Genomic DNA, 7,165 nt, shown 5'->3' with positions numbered 1-7,165 from the left:
AGCCTCCCTTGAGGGTTGCAGGTTTGCTTATGGAGACCTGCTTTGCCCTCTAGTGACTGTTAAGGATAAACCAGGAAATCAAGTACCATCTATTCCCATCAATAAAATTCATGTCCAGCTACATCAGCTGGCTGGGAGACAAGCAGTGGGGCTGTTCTGACTTTGTTTGGCCCAACTGAGAATATTTCTCTCCCGAGGCAGCCTGTCCATGCAGGATAGAGCAAGGGAAGGAGATGCTATTTAGAAAAGTTGAGAACAGACACCCTAAATTGGGAAATGAATGTCCAAGGGATTAGTAAAGGAAAATCCCCGAAGGCTGATGCTATTTCTAGTCTGCACATGCCTTGGAACTGAAAAGAGACTATTTGGGGGGAAAAGAAATGGAAGAATAATGGAAGCAAAAATAGTTGCTCCAAATTCCTTTCCAAAGCCATGTTGCCTACGAGCCCTTTGCAAACAACTGACAATTCATCAGAACATGAGCTCATATTTTGTGATCTATGGGGCCATAGACTTTGTAAGATACAGTCTGCGTGACTATTAAAAAAGCTCTTTTTTGGAAAAATAACAATACTGATCTTTGTTTAAAGAGTAGCAAGGGAAGAGAGGGATTAGAATAGATATCTAGATTTTTGCAATTGCTGTGCTATATGAAAAGCAAACTCTTGGAAAACACTGTAGAGAAAACTTTTCCTTTAAATTTATGAATAAATTCTTATATTTTCTGTTTTGAAGATGCTTGTCTGTCTTTGCTAAATTAGAGAGACTTGCTATAATGAAAGATAATCCAGAAATGCAAATGGAGTTAAATTCCTTCGTATCACAGAAATTAAAAGAAATCAAACTTCCGTTTGGAGACTCTCATTCAGCCAGTTTTTGTGACCACAAATAGGATTATTAGCATGTGATTGAAAACCACTTTTCCTGTGTATTTATATATAAACTATTTTACAGAAACTCAAATTCAGTCTAGATGCTTTGATATTAGCTTTTTTTGCAAATACTAAGACAAGAGAGACATTTTGTGTTCTAATGCTCACTCAATAAAAAAAGCCTGGGGAACATAAATTAATTTTAACGGAAAACTTGAGCCCAGAAATAGCCTTGAGCTTTTATGCAAAGGTTTATTTACAGGAATATTTCAGGCAGGCTGGAACCATTCTCAGACACCACTGACTAGAGTGAGGGAAAAAACCAAACACACAAACCAGAACAAGGACAAAATAAAAGACAAAGTCCATCCCAGCTAATTTTTGAATGAAAGAGAAGAGGCTGCATTAGATGACTTCTCAGTCACTGACTTCTAGACATACTTCATTAGACTATTACAATACCTACAGTTGTGCCTAAGAACTCAATCCTAAATAGGATTTTTTGCAAAGCTGTGTCATCAGCTGGGATACTATTAGCAGAGGAAAAATGTTAGGCTTGGGTTATTAAAATGCTCGGACATACTGCAGGACTTAGAAGAAACTGGGAAAGACTCACACAGAGTCTGTAATCATATTTGAAACCACTGCCAATCTGTCAGCTCCACATCCATACTGGATACCCAGAGCTTCACATTAGCATCTGTAGTTTTTTAAGGATGCTCCTTTATTTGTTTTTCTACACCCAGATCACTTTCACAAAGGTATTCCGATAGGTTTTCTAGGCTACAGCTGCCCAAACTCTGCTGACCCCTGTCTATGCTGGGGTCTGACATGGATTTGGTGGCTTGATTCATGCCAGTAGATAATTAAGAGTGGTCTTACCTGGTTTTTAACTTGATTCCTCCAAGAATAACCATGACTTGCAATGCCCACATCCCAAAAGATGGGCTGTTGTCTGAATGCAGTGATCCTGCTGAGAGCTCTTTCCCCAGCAGCCACCAGATGGCCTGCAGAGAGGTGCTGTCCCTTCGAGCAGCTCTTTCAGGTTAGTTAGAAACCAGCTTCAAAACCAGTACACCCAAAAGGTGTCTGTAGCACATGGGCTGCTCTCACGTGGGCAGATTGTTTACCTGCATTCACCATCATCTGCAGCGCGTGCGGGTGTCTATCCAGGCTTGGCTTTACCATCCCAGCCGACGGAACACTAATGCAGACAGTCCTTCCAAAGGAGGGATTCTTTCAGACCACCTAGAAAATGCTGATAGTCTGAAATAGGGATTTTGAGGCTTTTAAAAACTACTTCCTGGGGTTTGACCCTTTAGAGACATAGGTGTGACTACTCCATAACCAAGTGTTCAAGATCTTGCTTCTGATAATAGCCAAGTGCTTCAGAGGAAGGAAAACCACAGCAGCAGATGTTTGATAGTCTCTGGCACAGAGTTTGTTACTGCATGTTAGTTTGCTACTGATCTTAGCTCATAACTGATTTAGACCTGAAAAACTAGAATGGAATAATTTGATTTTCATGGATCAGACATCTTAGCTCTTCTTGACATGTCCAAGAGGTAGAAACAGCATCAGGAAAAGAATGTGTAGGTCTTTTCAGAACAGTGACAGCTATCCTACAGAGCAGCTCAGGAGTGTCTGAAATCAATAGAATGGGTTAATCAGAAGTATTTATTCTCTGAGTTCCCATATTTGTACCTAAGTGAGTCAGTTTCATGCCCATTTCTTGTAGAGATGCGTCCTTTGTGGCAAAGCCATGGGTATTGCCAGGCAGTTCCAGCTCTGCAGAGCCCCAGGATAGACTTGGACACAGCTGAGGCAGCACTGAGGTTCCTTGGGGGGAGCTCCAAGGATGGCATTCCCCTCAGCCTGGGGAACCCAGGTAACACACAGAGACAAGTTTAGTCACACTGCTGAAATCTACTCAAGGCTGATCTAACTACACTAAAATTAGTAAATGCATAAGAGGGCACAAATTCTCTTCAGAGTTGTCCACCTGTACCCAAGTGCTGCTGATAAAGTCTTTCAGTAGTCCCATGAAGCTTTTCCCAAGAGTAGACAGGTGTTAACAGCATGTACATCCCACCTGATTCTCTGACTCTGAAGGTTTCTTTGTGTCCTTTTTTTTTTTTTAATGAGAGTCCTGAGAAGGCAACACTTTGGCTTGGTGATCCAAAAGGAGGGAGATGGAGGTGCAAGGGAAAGAGGAATAGGCTGTGACTAAAGATGCTACTGACTTAATGCTTTGTGGAGGAAAAGAGCAAACATCTGAAAAAAAGCATATTAAAACTGAAGGACTCAAAATTAATCCTGTTCTATTTTCCACAAACAAGTAAATTCCAGCGGGCCAAATTGAATAACAGGATAGGCTACTTTGAAGGAGCACAGTGAAAGAATGATTTCAAGAAATATCCAGACTTTAAAAAACTCCATGTATTCAAAATGGCAAGGGCTGCTGAAATTCCCCCTGGAGTGCTTATTGAAAGAATTTGCTTAATTAGACCTCTGAACCGTTAGTTATTGCATTTGAGGAGGCAAAGACAGCATCAGAGGTCTCAAAGGAATGGTAAAAGGGCAAGCAAAATACTTCAGAAGAGGGCAAAGAGAGGCTCTGTGATTAGCCTTTCCAAGATCCAGGACATGAGAGTGGTTACAGAGCATCCCGTCACTAGTACTGAATGGATAATGAAACCATAAGCACCTGGCAGCAGGGGTTTGATGAAAACAAGCATGTCAAATCCACCTGAATTCCTTGAGGTTAGTGACCTGATGGAGAAGAGGGAACCAATGTGTGTGATCCTAATTGGAGATCCTGGCTTTCAATTATTTTTCCTTTCATATGTTAACTGAGGAATTGGGCTATAATCACTTGTAACTCACAGCACTGAGCAGCTGGGCAGGGAAGTGCTGATATTTCTGTCATTCCTCTGGTACATTTGTGTCCCACCAGTTTCATTATATCAAGAGCATCTCCTGCTTTCTTACCTGCAAAAGCTCATGTCTCCAGCATAACAGATGACACTGGGAGTTTTAGTACAGACCTTTAAAGATCAGCACCCATGAGGCCATTGCAGATCATAAATGTAGTCCAAAAAAAACTCCATGAAGGTGGAGATAGTCCAGGACAGAAGGCTGCATCTCCCTTGCACTGAATTTTTGAGTAATTCTTTTTTAAAATTAAGGGGTTTATAAACTCCCCATACCTTTATTAGGTTTTTAACCAAAACTTTTGCTAAATTTTTGCTCTAGCAGTAGAGTGCATTTGTGAACTACATTCTGTGCCCAGCCTTGTGGGTATGTGCCTAATGTCAGCCAAGGGGTAAGTCTCTTTTCCCTTCTATAGGCTATTGAGATGTTTTCTACAGAAAGCGGAGAGAGAAAAGAATTCTAATCTTGAACCAAATTCCATCTAAAGAAATCTGCTTTGCCTACCTCCAGCTTTTTGAGAAAAAGCTGCCATTCCTTGAAATGGTGCAGCATTTTCTGATCCCCTCTACCAGAGTCCCCTTCAAATTGGGAAGCATGAGACAGCAGCTTGGCAGAGCCTGCTTGACAAGACTTGACATCTAAATTGAACATCCAGGCCTCAAGTTCCTGATTTGATTGAAAAGCCACTGGAATTGCTTCTTGGTGACTTGTGGACTGCAAAACTGACTGTGTGCTCCTCCAGATAAGGGCTCCTTTGTGCTGCGTTGTGTAACGGCTGCCACAGGGTTGATGTGGGCCAGGCCATAAATAACTTCTGCATAAATATTTTTAGCAAATACTTTCTGCTCTCTTGAAATACACTGGACAGCTTGAAGTGTATGTGTGTGTGTGTGTATAGGAGGAGGGGGGAGATAGCAGGGCTCCCATCAGGAGCACAGAGCAAATATCACAGTGCTCCCGATGTGCACGATAACGTGGCCAGAGCTGACGCCTCCTCCCAGGAATGTCCAGAGCAAGCAAGATGTCTCCAGAGAGCTGCCTTATCAGAGTGGCAAGGCATGCTGGGCTGTGGCAGAAATATCAATGAGCCCAGTGCACACAAGAGGTGGATGCCAGCACAAGTGCTCTGAGCAGGACTATCTCCAGGCAAGCCCTGAGCTGCCAGCCTATCTGAAGGGCCCCTGCCAAGGCATCTCCTGACCTTTCTGATGTGCTTAGTGCAGAGGAAACTGCTGGTTGTATTTCCTGTGGGCATAACCTGCCTTTTGTTCTGCACCTGAAGGGCCCTGTCTGACTCCAGCTGTAGGCAACACCACTAATGTCTCTAGATGAGTGCACATATAGGATTAACAGGGAAGCACAGCTGCCAGAAGACTCCAGCTACAAGGGAAAAACAAAATGAACCCTTCACTCTCATACATTAGTCCTTACACTAGGAGCAACAAAGATCCCTGAAAATGCAGAACTGGACAAAGTAACCTACTCACATTTTCTCCCCACCCCAGAGGCACTTCAGGAAAGTGTGGTACACTGGCCATCTCTAAAACAGCCCCTACTGGCTATGGCTGATGGCACAGTGGGGAAGGTGCTCGCTGGTACAGATCCCATATCTTTAGAATTACTGATTTTCTGACTACTTCTGTGCACAGCAAGTCATGAATACAGTGCCAGGCAAGATTCTCTGTATGTCTCTTCAACATCAAACAGGTCAAGAGAGAAGGAGTAGTAAAAAGCTGGGAGGAGGGGATCAAGAGAGGAAACAAAATGGTCTGGATTGATGCAGACTGGGATTGTCCACCGTAGCCTGTGCATTGAAACTGCTAGTGAAGGGGAGCTTCATAAATAGGGTTAACCTCACAAAACGTGGAGAGGGAGCAAGAACACTGAAGGTTGTTAAGCTCTTTAGTTAAAATATACACTTGGCATGCAATAGGACATGAGGATATGTGAGTGAGCAATCCTGCCTAGTGCACTCTGCAGCTCCTGGGAGTCTGCATCCCCGAAACTCAAAGGAGCTTGTTCTGAAATTGGCAGGGAAGCACCAGCACATTTTCCTTCAGTTTTTCCACAGAGCCAAGATAGAAATCACATTTCAACTGAACAAATTGAGCTTAATGGCTGCAAAAATTTCTTTCTCTGTTATGAAGCCTGCATGTAACCAGGGGCAATTACCTAGACTAAGGTATCAGGAAGCACTCAGATATCCACCTTTCAGAATCTTTTATCAAGGGAGGTAATAAGACATACTTTACCATAGTGGTCCATAGGAGAAGTGATCTCTGGTGACCTTCTGGTAATATATCTCAATCCAGCCCCATTTCTCAGACATTTCTGTGAGGGTTAGCTTGTCTAGCTGTATTCATCAGACACAGCTGGTGTGATTAATAAATGCTGACTGATTATTTAATGGGGTGACCTGAAGAGAGTTTACTGCTTGAGGCAGTAAAGGAGCTGTTACAGGTGGGACTTGTTGCAAAGAATTTCCTTTCCACCTGCTAGCAATGTTAGTTTATTATTCAGTGCCTTCTAGCTTTCAAAAATGAAGGAAAATATTAATGTAACTAATCTAATGTTAATCCAGTCTGCTCTGCTTGTGCAGACAGGAATGAGAGATAGCAAGAGCTTCAAACTTTCCCTAGTTATAACAGGAGGGAGGTTGCAGCACAAGGTATTTTGAAAAAAGGGCCAAATGCCAACCTGAGAGGAAAGCAACAAAAAATCAAATAATGAAGTCGGTCCAATTCAGTGATAAAGGTGACAATGGGAAATGCTGCTAAGGTGGCAGCCAGGCAGCCAGGAATTCTCGACAAAAGCCCTAGAGCTTGCTTTTGGGCAATTCTCTCCTTATTCCAGTGTTTCTGTAAAAGCATTGACTAAACAGAGAATAATAAAAGTTGCCTTTAGTCTGTGAAATGAGTGGTGACAGTTTCACTTTGTAGTAATATAATGGAGAGCTGCTATTTGCCTGCCAAGTACTGTATTTCCAAAAAAAAAAAAAAAAAAAAAAAGAGGAAAAAGAAAGAAATAAGAAAAAAAAAAACCCTTTCATAAATAAAACTATAAAAGTACAACTGGAAATGCCAGGATGAATACAATATTTTAATTGGAATTATGTGATCTACTTTCTCTGCCACATCTTTCCTTGTCCCACATCCTTTCATAAGATCACCTACTAGAGACTAAATATAAGCCACTCACCCAGCTGAAACAGCCGGTGACAGGAGGTGACACCCTGCAAGCTGCTCCGATCTGGCTGCTCCAGCATTTTGTGGTAACTGGCAGACAGACGTCTGCACACAGACGTGAGCCAGGCTTGCCGATGAAGTCAGTGCTCCAAAGCATCTGTTGTGTTGACCTCT

This window comes from Anomalospiza imberbis, chromosome 10, assembly GCF_031753505.1.
Source record: "Anomalospiza imberbis isolate Cuckoo-Finch-1a 21T00152 chromosome 10, ASM3175350v1, whole genome shotgun sequence".
In the NCBI taxonomy this organism is placed as follows: domain Eukaryota; kingdom Metazoa; phylum Chordata; class Aves; order Passeriformes; family Viduidae; genus Anomalospiza; species Anomalospiza imberbis.
The sequence above is the reverse complement of the archived record's forward strand: the minus strand, read 5'-3'. Positions refer to the sequence as shown.